The 12,043-nt window shown below is 39.3% G+C and overlaps 1 long non-coding RNA gene across 1 annotated transcript in view; it reads right to left on the minus strand.

The window, feature by feature from the left end:
- LOC143268946 (uncharacterized) overlaps positions 1–7,215 on the minus strand; it is a 53,416-nt gene extending 46,201 nt beyond the window's left edge. The window contains exon 1 of the long non-coding RNA XR_013045197.1: positions 7,106–7,215. This is a non-coding gene — a long non-coding RNA (uncharacterized LOC143268946). The remainder of the gene's footprint in view (positions 1–7,105) is intronic.
- Positions 7,216–12,043: the final 4,828 nt, after the last annotated feature.

Consider the following 12,043-nt stretch of genomic DNA (forward strand, 5'->3'; position numbering starts at 1 on the left):
AGGTGGCTGTGGCTTGTTCTGCTTCTCTGATCTTCCAGCATTCACCCCAATAACTGGCCTCAGGTTTGATTTTATTAATAAGACCTTCTAAGATTCTTGCTACAGATCATTTATGTAGAGAATCTACAATTCAGCCATCTATCAGGTCAGTCTTGTTATGTGGCAGCACAAATAAAGGTCTGTACATTGCTCTAAGGAGGGAAGAATGCCATCAGCAATAGAGCAAGAATACATGAAATTCATTTCTGGAATATGAAATGTGGCTATCTCTATGTAAAAGGGGTTTCTCATGCTTCTATAACTAGCTTTTATAGTGCTAAAGGAAATTTTTATAGTCTGTTTCCCAATTTCTTGTCTATTTCCAAATTTTTAATGCTTTTACAAAATCCAAAGTATAAAAGCTACACAGAGAAACCTTGTCTCAAAAAACCAAAAAAAAAAAAAAAAAAAAGTACCAAAACCAAACACAAGGATAGAATTACCAAAAATGCATGTCTGCTTTCTAATTTTATAGGGGGAGATCTTACTAATCATCACACATCACATAAAATAATAAGTGCCCCATAATAACAGGTAATAATATATAATGACAAATAATATTCTGTATTATGGTTTTCTCCATAATTTCTAAGGCCATGGTTGGAAAATTCAAAAGGAAGTTTGAGTGTAATTCACTTCCTCTCTCGTCCAATAACATTAGACACACTTTGAACACAAATTTGGCGAGCTCTACAAATCAAACCAAAATTTGCCCCTAGTTCCAAAAATAAGTTAATATAAGTCTTAAATGGCAGGAAGTGGGTGGGGTACAGAAAGTGTCTGAAATCAGTTGAATTGACAAATCCCTTCTAATTGCACTGACGGCCTTGATGTGTAACTATCTACCTAGGAGAGAAGTCCAGAGCCTTGTTAAATATTGTTAGAGGTGCCAGTGCTGTTGTGGACAAAGGACTCTGCAAATGCTAGGTGTCCTTAGAGGGCATGTTTGGTAGAAAGGAAAGTCCTGTTGCTTTGTACCACAGCAACTCTGGTTACTATATCTGAATGGAGATAAAACAAAAGAAAGCCCCCAAAGTGAAGTGTAACATGTTTTCCAAGTTAGAACAGGTTAAAGTAAGAATTCTCAGATCTTACAATAAAGCCCAAGAGGCCATGTGATGGGATTGTCTACAGCAGGATGGGAATGTAACTCAGCGGCAGAGTGCTTGTCTAGCATGTGTGAGGTTATTGGGTCACTTTCCAGCAACCCCTCACCTCACACACAACACACTAAATATTAATGATAAATATGACCATTCTGGTAACCGGAAGCTTAAGCCACTGTAAAATAAATAACTAGTCATGTTCAAAGGAAAATTATTCACAGAAACAAAATTGTGTTCCTCATCAGACATTCCCTGAAAGTATCTATCTCTTGCTCTCCTAAATGTCTTTTTAGTTTGTATACATCAAGACAGTGTTCAAATACAACTGTCAGGGATTGCATATGAGCCCCTCCCTCTCAGGTTTCCGACTTCTGTGCCATTTTCAAAGGCTATGAAGTTCTGGGTGCAGAAGCAGGTCGCCGGGAGCAGACCTTTGAAAGCTGTACTGGCCACTCCTGTTTCTGGCCCTCCTCTCTCTGCGTCTAGGTCTGCTACCACGAGAGGAGCCTGCCACACATTCCTCCTGCCAAGAACCCCAGCATGATTTCTCCACCATAGTGGACTTGACACCTCTAAAGCTGAGCCGAAAGAAACCTTTCCCCCTTATAGTGATCTGTCTGGATTTCATCAGCCTAGCATGGAAACTAACACAAAAATCATCAAACTCTAGACAGTTTTATATCTGCCAGGCCTTCTTTCCATTTCCCCCAGCGACTGCAGCATGCCAGAATCCTTCAGAGCATCCTCTTTAAACATAGCAACATCCCTCTCAATTACACAAAGTTGTCTCAGGCTTTGCCTCCTTCTTTGCACTGTGCAAACTTAAACTTTTTCTTATTCATGTCAACTCCCATCTCCCCTTCTTGACAAAGGTCTTGAAAGAATAATTTACATCAATACACTCACAAATTCTACAACTCACATTTAGTCCTCAACTCATGAATGGAATGATCTAGATGTTCCTATCCCTCCAAAACACATGGACTGAAATCTTCATCCCTAGAGTGATGTGAATGACAGGCAGGGCCTGTGGGAGGTGATTAGGTCATGCAGGTGGACCTCTCATCATGAATAAGATATACAATAAGCCCCTCTGCCACGTGAGGATAGACCAAGAAGACATCATGTGTAAACCAGAAAGTGAGCCCTATGAGACATTACGTTTGCTGGCACCTTGATCTTGGACAACTCAGCCTGTAGAACTATGAGAGATAATCTTCTGTTGTTTATAAATAAATATAAAATATTTATTTTATTGTACAAATGGACTAATTGCTATACAAACAACTGCCAATTGGTTTCTTTACTATGCTCTCAGAATTGCAAATATCAATGTTACCAGTGACTTAATCACAAGTTCTGACATCCTGTATTCAGACTATCTCATGTCCTTTGGACATTCTATATTGTTCTAGTTTGCTTTTCTGTTGCTGTGATAAAACACTGTGGTGAAGAGCAACTCAGGGGAGGAAAGGGTTTATTTGGCTTACCCTTCTAGGTCACTGAGGGAAGTCACAGCAAGAGCTCAGACATGAACTAAAGCAGAAACCATGGAGAAAGGCTGATCACTGTCTCAATCTAAGGATCACACCAAGTTAGCTTTTGTATAAAGCACAGGCCCAACTGTGAAAGATGGTACAACCCACAGCGGCCTGAGCCCTTCTACACCCACCATCAATCAAGACAGTCTCTCATAGTTATGGCCACAGACCAATCTGATTGAGGCAATTCTTTAGTTGAGGTTCCCCCTTCCCAAATGACTCCAAGTTGTGTCAGGTTCATCATAAAAAATAACCATGACATATATGTAATGGAATATAGATAATATTCTTGCCTAATTTTTCAATTAGGTTTCTGTTTGGTCCTAAGTGTACACCCAGACCTCAGTCTTCTCTTGCTCCCTACATTCTCCTTCTTCTCTCATAGTTCTAACATGTTAATAATTCCCTCTCAACTCCCTAGGCTCTACTCACACTTTTCTAGTTGGAATTACATTTTCAGTTTTACCACAGCATTTATCATGCACATTATAACTGTCTACATATGTTCCTGTGGTACCCAACAATTCCTAGAAGACAGAAATCATGTCATCTCTCCTTCCATGCTTCTTCTTTCATCATCCAACATGTCTTCAGAAGGAGTCAGGATGCTCAGTTAGAAAAGAGGACATTTGCCCAAACAGTGAATGGATGTAATGAAATAAGGTTTGTTGCTGTTGGGAAGGGCATTCCAGGCAGAGGTTAACAGCAGTCTAGGGTTTAAATGTGCTTAATGTATTCATAATTCTATGAATTATGTGCCCAGAATCAGTGCCCCTGTAACAAAGAATCCTAGTGAGTCGAGTGAGTGAGGAGTAATATAGGAGAAGAAACAGGAGTGGGGGAGAAATATTATTGAGCCACAGAGGGCTTTGGATCTTTCTCTAAGCAAATTGGGAGCCATGTGGGGGCATTTAGAGCATTAAGGGACCATGATCTAATGTTTGTTTACTTTAATCACTTTGGCATTACACTGAGTAGAGATTGAATGAAGACAAGAACAGCAGCAGGATGATCAGTTAAGAGGCCTCTGTAACTCTAGACAAGGAAAAAAAATGATAGTAATACGAGTGACATTAAATAGAATTGGATTATGATTTAAAAACCGGAATAAACATTTTTCTGATAGCTGTAAAGAAAGGAATCGAGGTTGTATAAAAATATTTATCTTGCCGGGCGTTGGTGGCACACGCCTTTAATCCCAGCACTCGGGAGGCAGAGCCAGGCGGATCTCTGTGAGTTCGAGGCCAGCCTGGGCTACCAAGTGAGCTCCAGGAAAAGGCGCAAAGCTACACAGAGAAACCCTGTCTCGAAAAAAGAAAAAAAAAAAAAAAAAAAAAAAAAAAAAAAAAAAAAAAAAAAAAAAAAAAAAAATATTTATCTAGAGAACCCAAGGACACCATTTCTAAGTTGAAGGATTTTAAGGTGAAGAATACAATGATTAGAATTGTTGCCACTTGAAACTCAGATGGAGTGTATTTCAAGAGAGTAAGACTGTGGTGACAAATTGTAAGGCCATTTCAGTTGTCTATGCAGGAGAGACTAAGAATAACAGAGCAAAGATGCTGAGGTGTAGATAATAGAACAGATTCAAGAAATATTGATGAGACAAAACTAAAGTATAGTCTGTATTTATTTAAAAAAAAAAAACTCCAGTGAAAGAGTCGTGTCAAGTATGTAAACTGGTTGTTTTGAGACACAGTCTTGATATAGACCGGGATTATCTTGAGCTTGCTATGTAACCCAGCCTGGACTCCAACTTTTGATTCCATGTCTTATCCTCCCATGTTGCATGAATCTTAAAGAGTCTTATTAATAAAATCAAACCTGAGGCCAGTTATTGGGGTGAATCCTGGAAGATCAGAGAGACAGAACAGCCACAGCCACCTCACCTTGCCAGTTCCTCAGCTGGTCCTGTTTCCTCAGACTGGAAGCCTCTGAGTCCTCATCCAGAATGAATCTCAGCTGAACTGCTGCTAGAAGCCTGAAAGCTTAACCAGCCAAATGCTGCTACTTTCTGGTCCTCATGCCTTATATACCTTTCTGCTTTCTACCACCACTCCCTGGGATTAAAGGTTCGCTTTCTGGGATTAAAGGCGTGAGTCACCATGCTTGGCTGTATCCTTGAACACATGGATTTCTGCCTCTGGAATGCTAGGATTAAAGGCGTGTGCTACCACTGCCTATTCTCATGTTTGATATTGTGGCTGTTCTGTCTCTGACCCCAGATAAGTTTATTAGGGTGCACAATATTTTGGGGAACACAATACCACCACACTCCCATGTCCCAAGATAATAGATGTATGTCACCACAGCCATCAAGGTCAAAATTGAATGTTGAAAAAATATCAGATCGAATCTTTAGTTCAATGCAGTTTATCAGCTCTACCTGCTGGAGACTATATGCTCACACAGAACTCCGTATGATAGCCAACTGTCATGACAACTTGGCCATTATTGTCTAATGAGAACTCATGTTTAGACGGTGCTGAATATTTCATATGAATATTTACTTTTGTTCTTATATAATGAAAGACTTTCCAATATATAGTCACTGAAAAATTATCACCCAATAAAATGATAAAATAAAATTTTAAATAAATATGACCATCACCAAACATTCATTGTGAATCCAAACCACTTTTTAGACAAACTGTGAACCTAGGAAACAGAATAGACTGGATTTTACTTCTGTTTTAAAAGCAAATATTTGATTCAAATATAATGTCCATATAGACTCACCACAGTGACATTTGTAATGTGAATCTGTAACTCGTTCCCAGGTCAAGAAACAGAATTTGGCCAGCACTCCAGAAAATTCCTTGGTTGTGCTTCTAGTCATGACACCAGAGAACAATTAACCCCTGACTGTCAGCTATTTTCAGTCTTTATGTAAAAAACAACGAAAACTTTCACTCAATATTGTGTTGTGATTCTCATCTAGATTATTATGTGTGCTAATTTTTTCTATGTATATTTCAGTTGTTTGAACATGCTATAATCCATTAATCTATTTTACTACTAATAGACATTTGGGTCATATGCTGTGGGCACTCTTGTAGGATGGATAGGCAGACAAATATAGACATGCTGATTATATAGATGACCCAGATTATAAGTTTTGTGTCTGTCTTAGTTAGAGTTTCTATTGCAATAAAACACCATTACCAAAAGCAACTTGGAGAGGAAAGGGTTTATTTCATCTTATTTCAGGTATCAATCCATCACTGAGAAAAGTCAGGGCAGGAACTCAAACAGGGTAGGAACTGAAGCAAAAACCATGGAGGAGTTTTGTTTACTGGCTTGCTTTTCATGGCTTGCTCAGTTTACTTTTTATGCATCCCAGGACCAGCTGCCCAGTAGTGGCGATGTCCATAACAGGCTGGGCCCTCCCACACCAATCACTAATAAGAAAAGGCCCGACAGGCTTGTCTACAGACTTCCTCAGTCTCATGTAGTCATTGTCTCAATTTTGGTTCCCTGTTCTCGGATAGCTTGTGTCAAGTTGACAAGAAAGAAGAAAACAGAATAAAACTACAACAAAAAAAAACCCACAAAAAAACAAAACAAAAAAACCCCAACCAGAGCAGTGTCAGCTCAACTTTCGCAGATACTAACAAACATCCTGCCCAAGTGGTTGTTAGATTATTTTTGCCATACTTAACTGTTTAGGAAGTATTCTGTTCTACAACTGATCTTTCCTTTTTCAAGAATCCGTTTCTAAGTCATAAATTTTGTCCTTGCAAAACAAAGTAATCAGAGTAGTTAAAAGTGGTTTTACACCTAAAAAATGATTTTATAAATTTTGTTTATGTAACACAGCAAGGACACTCAGAAGGATAAGAGCGAAATAAAGATGACAAAATGATAATGGAGAAGTCAAGGCTCCTTTGAACAGTGCTAGGTTGTCCCTTCATGGATATGCAGAGTGCCAGGAAGCTTTTTTCATACAGCTCAGTGCGTCGATGTGCTGGATGCCAGCACTGAACTGAACCAAGTGCCTTGCCATCACGGAGTGAGTGGAGGCAAGGTCATCAGAGTTGGGGTAAGCCATGGTGTGAAAGCCCAGTGTCCGGCCCAGAGTAGGTTTTTAGTGTATATTTGTTAACTGAGTATGTGAAGTAATTGATAAGGAAAGTAACTGCTGGGAGAATATTTAGAAAGACAAGTCTTAAAATGTGTGTTGCTGACATAGCTACACGTCAGAAGACTATTTGTGGCTCCTCAGTTATGTGTGCGACCTCAAATCTAGGTCACCCTGCCCTTTCAGATTCAAATGGGTTGGCTCAAACCATCATCGTTCATGGGCTGGAAAGCCCAATGTTTATCCCAATGTTTATTCATCCTGAAAGTCTTAGAAGAATTTTGAGTTTTGCTCATCACTGACAGTTTCCCATTCCAAAATCCACTGGATCGGCTCACCTTGTGAGTCACCTCGTGCTCTTCCGTGTACTCTCCGTTTTCTAAACAGTGTGGTCTTACTTTGGACAGCAGCCTGATTTTTTCTTCCTCCAAAGTATCACCAATACAGGACACCATGTAATACAGGACAGCGTGTAATACAGGACAGAGTGTGCATCACAATCGCCTATGATCTTGGGTCATAGAGGAAACTTATACCACAGAACCACAGATTATTAAAATTGATGAGTAGACAACTTTATTTTTAAACATCTCTCAGATACACTGACATCAGGAATCTCCCCAGTTTTTCTTTCTTACTATATTTTCCCCCTCTAGCTATTTATGTCATGAACTCAGCCTCCTGACTAATTGCCCAGATTTTCCTTCCTTGATTCATCTTCTCTTCCTCCATCTCTCAAACATCTGTTAACTTTATGTGCAGAGAATTTCGTTCAGTCTTCTAGACTGACCTACTGGACAGCTCTCCAACTGGTCGTCCATTGATACTAGCCTGAGGTTTATCAACCATGTAACAGTCAACTACAATAGGAATCTTAAAATACAAACATGATTGCATCATTCTTCTGCTCCAAACTCTCTGATAGCATTCCTTCACAAACTCCTAAATGGCCTAAATGGCCATTCACAGCCTAAAGAGGCCTTTTGCTCTCAGCCCTCCTCACCATCCACTCCTCTTTTTCACAGAGATTTTCATGACTAAGTTTGCTCATTATTCCTTAAAGACACTTAACTAGTGCTAGTTTAGAGATAGAAAGGAGATTACAAGAGAAAAAGACAGCCAATGTGACCAAAGTCAAATTAGACCCCACCAAAAGTTAAAAAAAAAAACTAGCAAATTTAAGACACAGTACAAGCTTTCTAAAATGAAACACAAAGAGAATAAATGCTATATAATATATATATGTGTACTTACAAAGCATATGTATATACATATATGTATGTATTAACAAAGTATCACTGACTACAGGAGCCATATGAAGAAGTCTAACACAATGTATATTAAGTGCCACAAGAAAAGGATATAAAACCTGACTTTGTTCCTTTGTTTGCTTTCAATCAGTCTCATCTATAGCCACAGCTGTCACTGAACTCACTAAACAGACCAGGATATTCCCAAATTAGCTGCAGTTCTTCTGCCACTGCCTTCTGATGTGTGCCACCACTCCCAGCTTCGAAAAATGAATGTTTTTTTCAAAGTCTGAAAATGTTCCAAGTTTGATGAAAACCATAAACAATTCTAAGAACTCTACAAATCCTAAGAGAATAAACATAAAGTCACCAAGACAGATAATAAATGATGATGATAATGATGATGATGGTGGTGGTGGTGGTAGTGGTGGTGGTGGTGATGATGATGATGATGATACAAACCAAAGGCAAAGGGAAAATTCTAAATACTAATAGAATTTGTGAAATGAGGAGGTGAACACACCATTACAGAGGATTAAAAAACAAAATAATTGTAATCACCAATATCAGCCAGCTACAAACCCTGTGACCCACAATAGCAACCTACCTGCAAGATATCCTGGAGCAACAGGACACAAAAGTCATGTGAATCACCAGACACTCTTTTAAAATTGCATTTAGGGCCCACTCCTTGAGAAGGAACCCATACCTGACCCTGCTAAAAGGGCCGACAACCTGAGACTAGACAGGTCATGGTTCTAGGGAAAAACCTAATACTATTATTCTACTAAAGGAACATAGCAATAATATGACCCCTAATGACCCAATTATAACACAGTTATAACTCAGTGCCTCACTCAACCTTCATCAGAGAGGCTTCTTCTTGTAGGAGTTGGTAATTGACACCGAGACTTTCCACAATTGGACAATACACAGAAGGTGGAAGACTTTTGAGCATGGATGTCTTCATCAAACCCCTCCCATTAAGGCTCAGGAATCCGTGGAAGAGGAAGCAGCCAGAGGTGATGGATGACTCCAAGGAAACAGTCTTCTAGAACTGACAGGACTGATTCACGAGTGACCCCACAGAGACTGTGGAAGCATGCAGAAAATCTGCACAGCTTCAAGCCAGATTGGGTCCCAGCATTGAGACAGGGGAGTAGACACAGGGTCCAACCCCTCACCAAGAAGCTTCTTGCAATTGACACTCACTGACAAAGAGAAAACCAGTTTTCTCCAGTGAATTGTCACTGGGTATGCCAACCACACTCCAAGGCAGGCCAACACAAAAGGAACTCCATGTTTTTCCTGTGAACTTTTTGTTTCATTTTGGCACTTTTTGTCTTATTGGTATTTTGCTTCCCTGTTTTCATTTCCTGTTTTTGTGCTTATTGTTGTTTTGTTTTGTTTTAGTTTTTGAGAGAAAGAGAAAGAACATAAATAAGAGAAAGAACATAAAGTTGTGTGGGTGGGGAGGTAGAGGGGTTCTGGGAGGAGATTGAAGAGGAAGAAAAACACTATCAAAATGTATTGTATGAAAAAACTTATATATAAGGAAAGAAATATGGCACAGTGCTTTAGAAACTATACAACCTAGAAAACAATGAAAAGCTTTCCTCCTGCCTGGAGATAACAATAAAAGTATATTAATCTAATTTCTTTAGCAGACAAAAATATTCTTCATGATAAAAGGAGAAAACCAATTCTTCCAAGCTGTTTTCTGATCTCCACATATGTTCCAGTTCACACATACACACATACACACACACACACAGACACACACACACACACACACACACACACACACACACACACACACACAAGCTAAGTAAAGTAGAGCAAAATTCAAAAATGGAATGGAAAACAAACTGAAGTGAATAAAATCTAAGCAAATCAAGTAAAATAATTAATAGAGTTGAGATCATAAATTAAAAACATAGGGGGCCAGGAAATACGTGGAGACTCAGAGCTCTATCACTGGTCACCTTCTGAGATTAATGCTGCTCTCAGCCTTCATTGGACTTCTTTGCACCGTGGGTTGTGATTAATGCAGAGACTCACACACAACTGGTCAACGTGCAGAGTGCGTGACTGTGGGATGTCTATGCTAACCCCTCCAAGGCTCCTCGGACGCAACCGAAGCTTACGAGGAATGCTGTGAGTGGCAGCTGCCCTCATAAACATGCTACATCTGTGGTTACCTACACAAGACACGGGTCTGTGACACTGGATCTATTAACATCTCATTTCGGATGGAAGAAGGACTCATGTGGCTCATGTGGCTCCAGCCTCATTGACAGGCAATGGGTATACTGGAGAAGGAGCTACCATTTTCCTCAGTGATGAAGCCACTGATAAGTTACCCATGTTCCAGTAAACAACCCAAACTCACGCTCAAGCAAACAATAATTAAACTCAGTGGATCACACACAAAAAAGTAGGGAAACAGAAAATGGATTTCAGCTGGAGAGGAAGTGAGGCAAGGCAGAGCAATAGGAGTAAAAATGTCCATAATTTAGTATATAGATTCAGGAAGTTTGTCAAAAAATAAAAAAGTGAAAAATAAAGCAACTAAAACTAAAAAAAAATGAATAAATACAAAACAATATTAAAAGGACATATCCCCAATTAAGGATGAGGAAGAAAAAGAGGAAGAAACTAAAATAATTTGATGAAATAAAAACATAGGAAAGAATGTTACTTCTTGAATAAAATTTTACAAACCAGGAACATTATATTATGATCTGCATCAAGTGTGTCTTTTGAGTCCCCTGGTGTATTTCTACATACCCGAAGGAAGGATGTTCACAGACAAATCCAGGAGTTCAAATCCATGTTGATCTGTGTCCTAAATACATGACCTGGGTCATTGTAACTTTGTTTCCTCACCTATAGAGTGAAGGTAATGACCTAACATAAGGGGGTACTGTGAGCACTGTTTGAGTTCATAGATGTTCAGCAGTCGGCATGGTGCCCAGTACCTCACAGCACTCAGTAATTGTTGGTTATCACTCTGTTTTGGCATTTGGAATTAGGAAAGGGCAGTGGTTCAAAGTAGCCACAAGAGAAATTGAACTGATTAGTGCTTCTCAGAATAAGTAATGACTCTTTCCAAACAAGTAGACACCTGCCTACTAACCACTTCCCACTTGCTGAATGCTTAAGGTGTGTCTAGGCAGAACAGTCAGAATACTCACAACCACCTCAACCACGAAGAAAAAAATGCATGCCTGTGGGGCTGTGAAGTTCCTTTCTGGATAAGATATGACCTCTGAGCGCTCTGTGCTAGCATGGCATTACTGGATAGAATGTGCTTTACAGCTAACCAGGAAGAGTTCAGAGGAGGGCAACCACCATAATAAATGACTTGGAAACAAAAACCTGGGCAGGTTCCGTCTAGCAAACAGATAGAGCTCTTGGCTAGGTGCACATCACAGAGAAGAGAGTTACAGTTCTCAGCAATGAATGAGGTTGCTGGAGATAATGCAGGGTTTAGATTAAGTCAGAAATACTCAGGGGAAAATTGGTACACTACATGGCGAAATACTGGACAACATAGGAAATGTCTACATTAACTACCAAATTATTTTCATAAGGTTCTATTTCATCAGTTTCAGAGCAATTGATCAAATAGACTTCTAGGAACAAATCAACAATAAAGAAACAAATCAGGTAAGAATGCAAAAGATTGACTAAAGGCACCAAGTAGGTGTTTTTACTTAAGGTCAGTACTTACTCTATCTAATGGTTTGCAGAAGAAAAAATTAATAGAAGGACATTTGGTTGTTATGGAACCATATTTAAAGGGAAAATTGTTACAAACAACTTGAAATTTCAGTTACTCAAGCTTTGCACCCATGCTCTAAAATGATCTTTGTGAGAAAATTCTTTCTTTCTACACACATATGCTGTTCTATGCAGCCGAAATGTGGGCAGCCAGCACTCTGTAGGGAGACCATGCCCAACTCCTCCATTTCATGGACAATGAAACACCAGGTGTTCTGTGGCTATCAGTAAATATGGTAA

This window comes from Peromyscus maniculatus, chromosome 16 (assembly GCF_049852395.1).
Source record: "Peromyscus maniculatus bairdii isolate BWxNUB_F1_BW_parent chromosome 16, HU_Pman_BW_mat_3.1, whole genome shotgun sequence".
In the NCBI taxonomy this organism is placed as follows: Eukaryota; Metazoa; Chordata; class Mammalia; order Rodentia; family Cricetidae; genus Peromyscus; species Peromyscus maniculatus.